Below are 16,311 nucleotides of genomic sequence, written 5' to 3'. Positions count from 1 at the left end.
TTCAAATTTTGCATCTTTCTCAACAAGTTAACTTGGTAATCAGCAGGAAGGAATTTGTTCTTTACCTTGTTCACCATCTTTGGCCAAGTTCTGATCTTCTCCTTTCCTCTTCTTTGTCTATCAGTTTGCAAGTGTTCCCACCATAATGATGCATGACCTTTCAACCTAGTGTCTGCAATCTTCACCTTTCTATTATCAAGAGTTTTTTCATACTCAAAGAACTTCTCCATATCAGAGATCCAATCCAGCATAGCATTGGTGTCCAATTTTCCATCATAAGGAACAACTTCTACAGTAGGCTTTGAATTCACTCTAGACAATACTCTCAATAATCTTACTTCATCTTGGTCTTCTTTAGGTTTTGGATTATGGTTTGGTGCTACTACTCATCATCACTTACATCATCAAGATGTGCTCCTGTCCTCTGGGTTGTCTCTACAGCATCTAATCTGGCTGCAATTTGTCTCAACTGATCCAATATAGCATTATCAGTATTATTTCCTCTACCACAAACCATCTTTACAAATCAAGTTCCTGCAAGATCGTAACCCTCTGCAAGTTATAGGTTAAATCCACAGATCTGCCACCCTAAAACCAAATCCAAATTAGGGTTCTACATGATCCAATCTCCACAAGGATGAACCTCAAGCTCTGATACAAACTGATGCAAGCAAAGGATATGAATAACTAGGGCCAAAGGCTCATCCAGCTATCCAAACCACCTTGCAAGAATTAACACAACTAAAGCAAACACAAGTGGACAGCAACCAAAGGAGGATAAGAGGGAAATACTTCTATTGATTCATCAAAATATCTTCATACATGCCCAACTATGAGGTCTTCTAGGTTTCGGCCAATTAAAATACATTCACCTTCAAAGATTCAACAACAAATTAGCACTTTCAGTTCTACTCTCTCAAAACTTTCCTTCTTCTAAAACTTACTTAGCTCTAAGCCTAAACTCTCTATCTATACTTGCCAAAATGGCTTACAGAACATTCTAGAACATTACATAAGGGGAGGGCCGACCCAACAACGATCTGGACTCATCCCAAGAAAATATCTTAAATTAAATGTCGCAAATGAAATAATTCTCGCAAGTCAGCTCAAAGAAATCACGTCCAAATACTGGCACTCGACATACACTGGGTAACTTGGCACCTAAAGGAATGCTATAGTAACATGGCACTTGAAGAGTGCTATAGTAACTCAGCACTTGAAGAGTGCAACAGGAACTCGGCACCTAAAGAGTGCAAAAGGAGCTCGCCACCTAAAGAGTGGGACAGGAGCTCAACACTTGAAGAGTGTGACAAGAGCTCGGCACTTGAAGAGTGTGACGGGAACTCAACACTTGAAGGGTGTGAGAGGAGTTCGACACCTAAAGAGTGTGACAGGAGCTTGGCACCTGAAGAGTGCGACAGGAACTCAGCACCTGAAGAGTGCGATAGGAACTTAGCACTTGAAGGGTGCGATAGGATCTCGACACCTGAAGAGTGTGAAAGGAGCTCAGCACTAAGTGCAAAAAGAACAAAAAAAGAGAGCAGGATAACAAGGCAACCCAGGATGCTCCTGCATCAGATAGTTACAGTGATTCCTCTTCGTGACATTGGTGGACACATTAGCCATATTCTCTCATGCACAATAGGATGATAGCCCTCATAGAGATAGGAGGATATCCCTACATATTCTACAAAACTTGCTCCTATAGAGGGCCCTATAGCACCTCTCCCCATACCTACTTAGGATCATGTACCACCTTCTCCTACATAGGGCCCTATAGCACCCGCTTCCCCACCTCCTACAACACCCTCCCACACTCAGGCCCCCATAGTATGATAGGGTCTATTTACCACTATGATTTTAGATAACATAATCAACCTATACTAGGCTACTCTATCACTACATGATTCAAATATTAGTTAGATTGGTAGATCATTACATGATGCCACGATAAATATAAAATTATATTTTTAAATTTATTTGTTACTATAATTTACACAAGTATACTTGTTTAGCATACTTGGTCTTTTATACATGTACTTTAAAGAGACATACATATATTCAAGTGATTCAATTTAACTTGTGTACATATATGTTTATTCTATAGGGTCTTAGTGATAGTATGTTGCATTTTAGAGATCTTCAAACTCCAATAGATCCTGCATGACATGAGTCACACGTATGTTATGTATTTTTTTATTATATATTTGATAGATATATATGTCCATATGACATAATACATGGATGTATACATATAATTTTATAATTAGATTACAAATTTCTTTCATTTGACATAGGGTTCAGACCTAGATCATAGAGCCTTTGGGGGTCATGGATCAAAAGGGGGATACATTTGATACATGGTATTCTAGAGACATTTGATGTGGTATTTTGGAGACATTTTATACTGTATTTTAGATGTACATTTTACATGCATGTACATTATTTCATAGATGTGTTATTTTGTAGATATACATATTATGTTCATGTTGAATATATGTATGTTTTCAATATTCATATTTTTATTTCATAGATCACGTGTTATTTTGTACATGTGTTACGTTGACATTTAATCAATAAATTTAATACATATTTAAGAACATAACTTAGAGTACTAGTAAAGAATACATGATGTGAACTACAACATTTAATCACTAAATTATACACACATACACACACACACACACACACACACACACACAAGAAAAAAAACATGTGCGAACATAAAGAATGTAATACATGCTATAGAATCAATTTTAAGATTGCATTTAATCAGTAAAGGGGTTGTCCTAATGGGATGTCTTAAGGGGTTGTCTTAAGGGGAGGTCCTAAGCGGAAGTCTTAAGGGGAGATCGTAAGGGGAACTCCTAGAATGGGATGTCTTAAGGGTTTGTCTTAGGAGGAAGTCTTAAGGAGAGGTCATAAGGGGAACACCTATATCTTAAGGGTCTTAAGAGGTTGTCTTAAGTGGAAGTCTTAAGGGGAGATCCTAAGGTGAAGTCCTAATGGGATGTCTATGTGTGTATGTGTGTGTGTGTGTGTGTGTGTGTGTACATATATACACGAAAGCATACACAAAATATAAATAACAATACATGTTCATCACTAAATTTAATACATATGAGAACACAAGGAATATATGTACGAACATAAAGAGTGTAATACATTCCATAGAATCAATTTTAAGAGTGCATTTAATCAGTAAGGGGGTTGTCCTAATAGAATATCATAAGGGGTTGTCTTAAGGAGAGGTCCTAAGGGGAAGTCTTAATTTGAGATCATAAGGGGAACTCCTAGAATGGGATGTCTTAAGGGGTTAAGGGGAAGTCTTAAGGGGAGGTCCTAAGGAGAAGTCCTATTGGGATGTATGTACATATATATACATGAAACCATACATAAAATATAAATAACAATACAAGGAACATCACTAAATTTAATACATTTAAGAACACAAAGAATACATGTATGAACATAAAGAATGTAATATGTTCTATAGAATAAATTTTAAGAGTGCATTTACACAAAATATAAATATTAATGCATGAATGTTCATAATTTGTACCATATATCCAAGATCCACTATCAAATGTATGTATAAATTTATAAAATATATATCCAAAATGATGTGTATGTAACTAGTACATATGAAAGTATGAGAGCTATATATAGAAAATAAGTACAAGTAGCTCTAAACTAGAGCTCCACAAACATTGTCTTGTTAGGATCCTCTTTATTTTTAATTATCTCTAGAATATTTTCATGTTCTTCAATGGGCAGTTTCCACTTTTGATTTCGATGACATCCTCTTCTTGATATTGCATCGAATTGCAACTTTGTCACTACAACATGGTTACTGTATTGTAAAACCTTTTCTCTAGGCATGTATTCAATAAATTCAGTACCACTATCAGTTATCCTAATTTGTTGATAACATCTTCCTTCAATAACAACTAGTCCAATTGGATATGACTATTCGTCAGCATCTATAGTTCCTTCTAGCAACTTGTGGTTTATTTTTGTACATCTTAAAAGATAATAGTCTACATTTTCTACATTATTTGATAAGGCTTGGAAAACAAAAATATCTCCTACAATGTACATAAAGATAGACATGTTTATAAAGTATAAAATTTAATGAACATACATGTGTGTCATATATATGTACACATGCCACAAACCTACCATAATTGAATCAGAAACACACTAATAATTAGCTAAATATATAGGATCATGAATGTTAATGTCAGTTTCAACATCTTCAAAAGGAAGCTTTCTGACTATGTCCTTCAAACCCCAATGTGAAACATATCCACTTGCAATATTTTCACATACACTCATTGGATTGTCCTCCATGTAGACATCACAAAAACATAATTTCTCTTGTACTTTAATCACTGAGGGTTTGTGGCACCCTATAGTCATTGGAGATCCGTTGTTTATTATTACATTTGCAACTGCCCAGTTAATAGGCCCAGCTATTCTCCACCTATAACCCTTCACCACTAAGGGTACGGGGAATAGGCATTGTCTAGCACATGAGGAAGTAATGCACCCCATGGAGACATTACCCTTCTAGAATGAGCATCTCGCCAAACCTAGTTCAGGATGGAACACAGGAGGATACATGTTTACCAACACCAAGAGAAGTTGACATCGATGCTTGCCAGTGACTAATCAATTAAATTAGCAGTGTAAGTCAATTTCTCATGAATTAAGGGCCATCCACTGGAACTATATTAGTGGGTGAAATCTCTACTCATAATAGTGTGGGGCACTTGGAAATGGAGGAAGCTTATTGATATTGATGAGATCCATCCTTTCAATGAACAATAATCCATTCCTAGTTTTAGTTCCCACTTCCCCACCTTATAGCCAATCCAAACCACCTTTCATTCTATACCCAGCCCCCGGTGGTAAGCATAGAACTAAAATAAAGGGCCTTTATTCTTGAGACACCACTTAATGTGAACTTCTAATACCAAAAATTATTTGAAAATTGTAAGGATTAGATTGATCTATATCTATTACAAATATAGATAATTTAATTAAGAACTTGAATTATAATAATACTTACACACATACATGTATTATATCAAATAAATAAATATATTTAATACTTGTACATTTCACTTCCCAAAAATAGCGCTTATTGTATTCAGTATCTTGAGTAGCAAAATGATCTTTGCACCATTCAACAATTTCTCGTGCACTATTTATCCTATTACCTTCAATAACCTGCACATGTACATAAATATAATTTAAAATACATTAAACTTGTGTGTGTGTGTGTGTGTGTGTAGATCTCTAGAGAGAATCTATACATGTATATATGTTATAAGTAGATCAAGAACACACTAAATGTATATCTATAAGTTCGTGTTGTCAAAGTGTGTGCTTTATACATGGTCCTGCTCCATCATGCTCCTCTTTTCCATGTCCACAATCAAAGAAGTTTCACAAAAACCTAACATTGCTTCTATCATGTTGCATGGCTAACCAATTAAATGCTTTTGTAGATTTAAATTGTCTTGTGAGTTCATGAAATGAAATTAAAAAATAATTATATAAATGAAATTGAAATACGTTTAAAAATCAATATAATTTTTACATTTAAAGTTAAATAAAAACTATACATGTATACATACACTGACTTGCACAACCATCAAACCAAATCCATTGCTCTGAAACATTTATTCCATGATTTCTAAGATCTTTAGAGAACATTGCAAAACAATGAGTGACATAGCTCCTATCATGAACTCTATCATCACTAATATAGAAATGAACCGCCTTGATGATAATGCGTTCATTTTCCTTTGAAATTTCTATCTCATCCACCTCAAATTGTGCATGTCTATAAGTCACTTGCACAAATATTGCAACTTGTTCAGAATGAAAATATTGCCCTTGAATCTTTTTTTGAGGTGAAAATGTATAGTTCTTAGAAAAATCTACAACTAAAAGAATACAACCAAGTGGAAAACAATTTTTTGAATCACGAAATTGTTTAGCTTGCCATTGTGCACCATGAAAATGTTGGATATGTGGATATATCAATGGATGAAACTTATAGTTCATAAATTCTTCATATTGCAATTCACTCTCCTTCATTACAATTTTTTTGGATTCAGCTCCTGTCTTATTTTGTTATCTCTCATATTCATATCTCATCCATGAAACTGGTGTCGATTCATCAATATTCTCATTTTGCAGTGGAGATTTAGATAAATCTCCACAATCTAGATGTTGATTTATGATGCTTTGTACTTTGAACTCAATTGAATCTTCTAACTTTTCACATAATATAGACTGCATAAATTGTGACATACTACTAGGGACTACCAAATTTGGATCAAGTACTGCCATAAATTTTCTATTTGATTGCAAGTGTAGAAAAAATTCAACATGGTTTCAACAACAAGAAGATTCACTATCTTATTTATGCATACAAAGGAAGGAAACAAACTCTCAAATATTCGTTGACATATTTCCACATTTAGAAATTGTTGCTTGAATGTTTGAAATAATTCACCTTGTGTTATATCAATAAAATGTTTGGATGTTCAAATTTAGCCCTTGTCTCTTGATCTTTAAGTTGTATAGTATCACATCTATTGGAAGAAGCATGAGATGATGTGGTCCAAAATTCAATAACCTTTCTTTTTACATCTTACGAAATTCTATCTTTTTGAGGAACTCTACAAATATTCACCTAATTATTCTCAATGTTTTCATCTAGCATATTTCTCCTCCTAATGTATCTTTGAATAGTTCTTCTAGATAAATGTAGTAAATAAGAAATTGCATGTACTTGTTTTCTATGTGTCAACACTAGATATAGTAGTCATCAACACTCTATGTGCAGTGCTCAAATCAACTCCTTGAGTTGTGTTGTCAATTTTTTTATAAGAGGTTTATAATTTTTCAACTATTGTTTTATTAACATTATGTGCATGGTTTTTCTTATTATCAACACCCAAGAACTCCAAAACAGTCCTCATATCTTTTCTCCTAAATAGCTTGATAGATAGTTGTGCCTTTCGAAATAAACTTTTTTTTTTTGAAATATTCATCCCACATGTTTTGAGAATGCTTTTTAATAGTGTTCTCTTTTACCATTTCTGTAGACGGAATTTGACTAAAAAGCAGGTTCTTGTCCAAATCCATCAAATTTCCTACACCTAATAATATGTTTCTATCATTAGAACTACCAATTTTTTTATCTTCATGAATCTCATCCTCTTCATGAATCTCATCTTCTTCATTAACTTTAGTATGTTGGTTTTGATTACATTTTGTATGACCTTTCATTTTGTCATCTCTCATTCCATCATATTTCCTTGATCTAGCATTTTAATTACCCATTCAATACTTTGACCTATAGGAAAATATTTTAATTTAGATTCCACTAGAAATATATTTCAATACTTGAATATAGAGTACATAAAATAACTAGGTGAAAAAAACTACCTTATTGATGATCCTTTGTAATTGTCATTAGACTCTAGGAAACAATTGATAAACATGACTTCAAAAAAAAATTATTTTTGAAAATGCTCCTTTAAATTTTGCAATGCACCGTGCATTGTTTAAATGATAAAGTAAAATTAAATTCTAATTATTTTATATATGAAACCACCAATGTGACTACTGGGAGTTTTTTAGGCCAAAAGGGTTTATGGCCAAAAGTGTTACAATCGAAAGGGTTACGGTCAAAACCCTGTCATCTATAACTGCCTATGTGGCATCCCAAGTGGCAGCAACACAAGCAAAAGATGAAATTTCTAATTTTTTTTCCACTTTGAATATTATTTTTTCCATCCAAATTGAAGCTTTTCCAAAAACTAAAAATACCCTTTTGTAGATCTTGGAGTCAAGATTATGGTCATATAAATTTTGTAGTATTTTGATTATTTAAAATATGTTATATTTATAAAATATTACAAGTATGTGATTTAAGATTCAACAAGATGTCTATTCAAAAAAAAGAAAAAGGATAGTAAATCATGTTCAAAAAATAAAAGCTTTATGTGTAACTCTAAAGGAGAGAATCATCTTTAAAAATATGTAATTTGTTTTAAAAAATATTTAGATTTAATACAAAAAGTTTGATGGAAAAAAAAAGGATTAATTTTTGATAAATTCAACTTTGAACACTTCTAACTTGAAACATATAAGGCTAAAATCATTATTTTTTCCACTAGGTATACATGTGAACTATAACATAGTTCAAAATCGGATCAAAATATGATCATTTGCATATAGTTGTTTGGTGGGAATGAAACTCTATATTTTTAGCATTTAAAAAAAAAAAATTAAAAATAGACTTTAAAATTTTAAAAATGATAAAATTTTACTCAATTAGAAATTAAAAAATTACTTACACATTTCATTAATTTACATCATCTTCAAATTTTAAACACAAATGTCCCTTTTCTGTCATTAAATTTGAACAGTTTAAGTTCTAATTTTCTTTTCCTTAATAAAAGGGTGACACATATTTGTGCTTTTACCCATTTCTAATAATTTGTTCCTCAACACAAGTAAATATAATTTTTTTTGGTAGGAGGGCAGGATGGGCTTCCTTTGTTCAGCCCACCATTTATAAAGTAGCCTTGAAAGAGATAAATATGTAAAACCATGTAAAGGAGTAAGAAAATGTGGTGATTTACCTTACTTTTTTATGTTGTATCTTGACTACAAATGTAGGGAACCTCCATAAATGAAATGAATCCTTAAATAATACCAAACCATGCATCCATGGATGTATATGTGCAAAAAATAAGAAGGTGGTAAATGCTACTATGTAAATGTCCTTCCCTAGCGACCAACAAAATTCTAAAGCTTAAAGAGGAAATGCTCACAATGGATCCTAGAATCTTGAAAAGAGCTTGAGAATTTCATTGAATATGATTGCTTGATTTTAAACTTCGTTTATGAAACATTTATCCATTACCCTTGTTTGTTCTTATGTGTTTTTTGATGTGAATATGAAGCATCCAATATTTTGCATATACCAGTTTTTTGGATGAAAAATAAAGTAAGACAATGGGGTCACAATATTTAACAATTTAAACACATGAGACAAAAATGGCTGTAACATTAAAATATGTCAAGGTATTCATCAACCTAGCTAACCTATAGTTGTATAGGTTGACTTAGTCAACCTATGGAAGACTTATCCCAAGAAGATAAATTATTTTTTAGCATGAATGCTAATGATATTTCTATGGGGGAGTATTCTAGCATTGCTGGAGTATGTGGTAGATTGTTAGTATGATCACATGTTGCATTCATCATAGTTTTTTTCATTGATGTCAACATATTTGTTAATTTGTGAAGATTGATAGAGTAGAAGAAAAAGATTGAGATCACATGACTAAAGGATAGAAGATGAGGGCAAGCATAGTTGAGGAAATGCTTTATAGAGTGTCTTGATACATTAGTCAAGAGTGCATGTGGAAATTTGAAGGCAAGTGAAAGTTATTCAATATTTATAGAAGACAATATTATGCTATCATCACTCCATAGATCCCTTAAAATGTGCATGGGCCAATGCAAAACTCTTCCAAGCATATTCATAGAATCTAGTGGCTTCCAATTAGGTTCTTCTTAGTCAAGCTGTGGTTCCTTCTCAACAAGATTTTGTTCCCACTAATGATTTTCATTTCTTAATTCAAGTCCTAGAATTATTGTACTTCTTCTCGCATTATTGGAGGAATGATATAAATATGAGCATGAGCTCTAAGTTTGCATTACTATTGACGGGTTCAGATGTTTCAGAACCTGATGAAATCCCTGACCTACTGCTGGACATGATAGTGCATGATCTAACCTATCATACCAAGCCTATTAATTTCTCATGCATTATCAATGATCTAATAGGTAAGAAGATCCCCTAGCATCAACTTTTTGAAATAGGCATAGCTCTCTCAACAACTTTTGCATCTGATTTGATCCATGAAATTACAATTGACGAAGGAGTTTCTATAATAGAAATTATTCACCTGGATGAAAAAATGTCTATTAATAAATATAATTGTCCAAATGGGACTCAACTGGTGAATGTGCAAAATCTCCTAGGTCTCAATGAAGTACAAGAAGGAACAAGTGATTCCTTATATCCAAAATCATTCGACAATTGTCAGATGAATGCTCTCATCCAACATAAATTGTTAGCATCTACTAATATTGAAGTAGCCCATCACTTGAATGATATAAAGAAATTGGAGCTTCCTTTAGATTATTTTTAGATCAATGAGTTTGTAAAATCTCAAATGAGGATGACTAATCTATCTGAAGAAGGCCACATTTTGAATGAATTAAATGATGCAGATGTGATGAATCTGACTGGTCAAGAATAAAAAAGTTCTCAACAAAATGGAATTAACATAGATAGAGGGTATTTTGACTTCTCAACTCATTTGTCATTAAATCAATCCCCTACTGCTATCACCGCAGTGATGAAGACTCCAAAAAAGAGAGGTAGAAATCCAAAATCTGCAAAGATGTTATTGGAAGCGGATGTTGGTCTTCAATCTACTCTTGATGATAAGTTTTCATTAGTCAAAAGATTGACAAGGAGAATTAGAGGTTCTCCTTGTCAGCAATGAAAATCATTACATGGAATGTCAGAGGTACCAATGACTCTGAAAAAAGAGGTAGGATCAAGTAGTTGCTAGATTCTAAAAAAGGAGATATTATTCTTCTTCAAGAAACTAAATTATCAGAACAAGTTTTTGATAAGACATTGGCTAAACGGACTAATTGGCTTTCAGTTCATGTAGAGGGGCATGGGGCCTCTAGGGGTTTATCAATTTTATGGAATGCTAAAAGTATTCATGGTATTCTTATTGGGCAAGATTCCAATTGGAAATTGCTGAAAGTTGAACACTTTGATTTGAAATTCCTTATCTTCAACATATGTGGTCCCACATCTACAAATGATAAGAGGAACCTTTGGGCTATACTGATGAATTTTATTCAGTACGAAAGAGAAATGAATTTTATATTGGTGGGGATTTCTGCATTACTATCAATGTCTAAAAAGAAAGGGGGAATTTGTCTTCCCATTAGAACTATCGAAGATTTTTCTTCATTTGTAGAAGAAAATAACTTAAGTGACATTTTTCCTAATAATGGTTTATACACATGGACTAATCAATGTATTGGTTTTTTAGAAATTGTTGAGAGACTGGATAGGTTCTTATCTTCACAATCATGGAAGTTATTCAATTTTAGTTTTAAATCTAAAATCTTACCTTTTGCTGTATTAGATCATTTTCTAGTCTAGTTATTGATATCAAAGAACAACATATCACAACATCTTAATCGAGCTTGTTCTTTTAAGTTTGAACACATGTGGTTCAAGCATCCTGATTTTATTATGCCTTTTTAACATTGGTGGATAAATGTTCCAACCTTTAGGGATCCTAAGATGCTTCAGTTCTCTAAAAAGCTTCGTTACATGAAATGGATGATCAAGGAGTGGAATGCGAAGGTTTTTAAAAATGTGTTCAAGAAAAAACAAGATTTCTTAGAAAAAATTGAAAAGGTAAATTCAGTCATCATTCATAAAGGTCTTAGTTCAGATTTATATCCTGAGCAAGAATTCTTAAAGAAGAATGAGAGGAGCTTTGCAATAGGGAGGAGATTTATTGGAGAAAAAAGTCTTGTGAACTATGTTTAAGAGATGGTGATAAGAGCACAAATTTTTTTCATGAAACTGCTAGAGTTAAAAGGGTAGTTAACACTATTTTTTCAATTAAGCACTCAGAATTTGGTCGTCTTATAGAAGATGAAAATGGTATTGGTGTTCTCTTTTTTTCAAATCTCTTGGCTCCCCTTCATTTGATCCTATTGATGAAAATTTTATTAATGATTTGATTAGTTGTATTCCCCCTCTTATTACAGCAGATCATAATAGGATGTTGCTTGCCCCTTTCACATTGGAAGAAATTAAAAAGGTGGTATCTTCATTCCCACCTAACAAAGCCTTAGGCCTTGATGGATGTATAGCTCTTTTTTATCAAAAATACTAGTATTTTATTGGTTCTAATTTATTAGCAGTGGTTGAAGAGTCGAGAAGGAATGCCAAGATGATCAAGAGCTTCAATTCAACTAACATTGCCATTATTCCAAAAGTTAAGCAACTAGCTTCTTTTTCTGACTTTAGGCCTATCTCTTTATGCAACATGATTTATAAATTGATTACTAAAGCTATATACATGAGGTTGCTGCAATTTATTCCTCATATCATTTCTTTAGATCAAGGTGGTTTTGTGCCAGGAAGAGAAACATGGGAAGGCACTGTTGTTGCACATGAGACTCTTCATTCTATCAATTCTCATTAGTTGTCTAGTTTTGTGATCAAGTTTGACATGATAAAGGCTTATGATAGGGTAAGATGGTCTTTCCTCTTTAAAGTTATTTCCAAATTTGGTTTTTCAAATAACTAGTGCAGATGGATCAAAAATTCTATTTCTGGTGCCTGGTTTTCAATCATTATTAATGGAGAGTCAATTAGTTTTTTCTCCTCTTCTCAAGGGATTCATCAAGGTGATTTACTAGCTCTAGTTTTATTTATTCTTATGGCTAATGCTTTCAGTAGATTCATCAATATATCTTCACAATTGGGCTTATGGCAAGGAATTTTGATTCCTCGTACATCTATCATAGTTACCCATTCCCTATTTGTTGATGATACTCTTCTTTTTGGTACGTCAAATGTAAAGGAAGCTAATCATATTAAATATTCCTTAGACCTATATTTAGAAGTTTTTGGTTAGAGAATCAATGCCAAAATATCCAAAATTTTCATTTATAGCTCAAAGGATTTCTTCAACTTTGGGTTTTCCGGTGGATCACTTCCCACCCATTCATCTTGGAATCCCTTTTCTTATGGGAACAAACAAGACAAATTTTTGGCTTCCTATCATTGATAGAATTAGGGCTAGAATCTCTACTTGGAAAGCTAAATGGTTATCTTTGTCAAGCCATATTTTGCTAGTTAAACCTTTCCTAATAGCTATCCCAAACTATTACTTGTCAATTCTTAATCCTCCCTCTTCTATAATATTGCAAATTCAAAAAATTATCTAAGAATTTATATGGTAAGGAAATTTTTCAGATAAAAAGAGGCTTCCTCTTGTTTCTTTGCTTTAAATGTCTCATGATAAGGCATTTGGGGGTGTGGGTTTGCACGATATTGCTATTAGAAACAAGGCTTTTGGGGGCAAGCTTGTGTGGAAAATGTATACAAAATCTCATGAAAAATGGTGTTCAATCATGCAAGAAAAATACTTAGATTCTCCAAGTCCTTCTAGAATTTTTATTGTGTCTAATCCTCCTTTAGGTTCAGCCATATGGAACTTTATGATGTCTTCAAAGGATATTATTTGTAATTATGTTACTTGGGAAATTCACAATGGAGAGAAAGTAAAGTTTTGGGAAGACTCATGGAATGGATTTCCCCCTCTATGTAGACAAGAAAAGTTGGATGAAGCATGCCAAGTCTTAAAAGCTGAGTGGGGCTCCTATTTTTGGGACTATGTTTTGGCTCCTCTTTTTGGGACTATGTTTTGGCTATTGAAATTCATTCAAGAAGGGTTCTCTAGAAAGAACCTCCAACACATCTTCTTAGTCAGCCAAGTCTACTTTCCTTGAGGAACTCTCTTGCCAAAAGAATTGTTTTTCTTTCTAATAGGGAAGATCTAGTTATATGGACCCCAACCAAAGGTGGTGATTATTCAATCAAGGAAGGTTATTATGATCGATGACAAACATATAATTCAAGTAGGAAGTGCAGAGCTCTTTCCTTTTGTTAGAATTCCACTGTGTTGACCAAGGTTGGATATTTTTCTTGGCTAGCCCTTAGAAAAAGAATACTCACTAGTGAACGGTTGTCCAGGCTAGGTATTGCTGAATCTTTTATTTGCAAATTATGCAACAAGGAGCTAGAATCTATAGATCAGCTCCTTCTTCAGTGTCCCTTTGCTTATCAGTGTTGGGTTTTTCCATTGAACAAGTTTCAAATATCTTTACCTTTTCCAAATAGTCTTTGTGACCTATTTCAATCTTGGCCAGTTCTATTCTCAAGATCTCTATTTGCTAGTATTTGGAAGTGCATCCTAGCTACTGTGGTGTGGGCCATTTGGTGGGAACATAACAAGATCATTTTTTGTAATGAAAAAACAAACCGAGAATCTATTCTAGATGGGATTGAGAATGCAATTTCAAAAAGAGTAAATGAAAATATATTCAATTGTATGAATAATATTTTTGTATCTGCTTGGGATTATCTTCTTCTAAAAATATGGAAACAAATTAAGTTACCTTCGGGATTCTCTACAAACTAGAATTCTAATAATCAATCTGATCAACTTCATGTAAAATGGTCTCCCCCCTCTAGAAATTTTCTAAAGTTAAATTTTGATGGTTGCTCTCATGGGAATCTTGGTAAATCAGGATTGGGTGCTTGTATTAGGAGTTGGCAAGGTGAAGTAGTTGCAATCAAAGTAGATGTTTTACTAGTTGATACTAACAAGCTTGCAAAAGCTCAAGCCCTATTGGCAAGTCTAATTTTGGAAAAGAGATGTAATGTTTCCACTATCCATATTGAAGGCAATTCTCAGGTAATTATAAACTCTTGTCTCTCACGATCTTCTCATACTTGGAAACTAGCCTATATCCTTCAACAATGTTGGGATTTAATTGATTCTTTTCAAGCTACTTTTTTCTTCATACTCTTAGGGAGGGCAATAAACTAGCTGATTGTCTAGCTAATCTTGGTTGTGAAGGCTCCATATTTGAATCTTGCCATTCAGAGGTTATTTTTTTAAAATTGCCATGCTTAGTAGAGTGCCATATTTGAGACACAAAGTACATGAATGAATTTTAATAGAAACTAGTACTATAATTGATTGACACATGACTATTAGTTTGCATATTCTTTATGCATGTTCACAAATGCTCCAATTAGAAAAGAGGTTCAAAGCTCTCTTGATTTTAGTTAAATCTTTCAGAAGGAGAGGTTCATTGGCATAATTGGACCCTGATCATTGTTGAGTATTGATATATATCATATTTTGGGTAATCTTGCTTAGTGCACAGAAATTGTATTTTGTTGTAGGTATGCCTTGTATGACATATCAGCTTTTAACATTTTTGTAATTCCGCAACGATTTAGAGTTTTCTTGCTAGTTCTTTCTTTGATAAACCCTTAAACTAGTTTATTAATAAATATATTTTATAAGTTATATGCCACGGGGACAGAATTTGGTTTAGTGTAGTTAGACAGAGGTATAAGATATGATATTAATGATGTTGTTAAGTGTGAAAAGTCCAAGGTTGCACATGCAAATATTTGTGAATATTGTGAGCTAAGAGTGTTATGTAATTATGAAAAGACATAAGGTAATATGTACTATTTTATCTTAATGAAGTCCTATTGTAATTATAAATTGGGAAAGCCTCAAGGCTGACTGAATAAATTAATTTGAAGATTTTGTATAAAGGAATTTTTTTTCCTTTTAATGAAATGTATTAAAGTAATAAAGAAAATTATAAGTGTGAATTACATGTGATTAAGTGATCTAAGGGATTTGCGTGATGTGAGTTTGTGAATTTGGTATTGAGATTTGTGAAGTATTTGGTGTAGTAGAGGCATAGTGATTGAGAAAATTTACTAGCTTTGGTAGAGAGTGCTACTGGATAATTGAAAATTCGGTATTATTCTAAAAGGAATATTAAAAAGCCGAATTGGAAAGTGAGTGTAGTGGTCTTGCCCCTAAAGTTGGTTGGACAGTTAGGCCTTCTTCCTTCCATAACTCCTAATAGGTTGGCACAACTACTAAAAGGGTTGGAATTTCCTAACAAAGTCCTTTATCTTGTAAGGAAATTATATATTATTATATCATATTTGTGGGTACCATCCCCACCACAGATTTTTCTTTGGTAAAGTGTTTCTCTAGTTAACAAATTTGGTGTTATTATGTATAGATATCTTCTTTTGGAAATTGCACTTGCTAATTAAATGTTTCAAGTTTAATAAGGATAAAAAAAGTTTTTTTGATTTCATAACTGATTCAACTCATACCCGTCTTAGTTATCTTCATAGTCTTTAATTTCTAACATTTTTCGGGTCTCAAAAAATAACAGTAATGGAATTAGAAAAAGGGTGAAAAAGTGTGAGAAAGGTCCATTTAATGAAAAAATATCCATGGATGATAAATTCACTATAGGATGAGCTATAAGTTCTTAATTGATGAGTTCTTCTATTCTAATATAATATATTTAGCCACCACTTTAGCA

The sequence above is a fragment of the Cupressus sempervirens genome, chromosome 5 (assembly GCF_028749045.1).
Source record: "Cupressus sempervirens isolate cs-2001-9-10 chromosome 5, ASM2874904v1, whole genome shotgun sequence".
Classification (NCBI taxonomy): domain Eukaryota; kingdom Viridiplantae; phylum Streptophyta; class Pinopsida; order Cupressales; family Cupressaceae; genus Cupressus; species Cupressus sempervirens.
The sequence above is the reverse complement of the archived record's forward strand: the minus strand, read 5'-3'. Positions refer to the sequence as shown.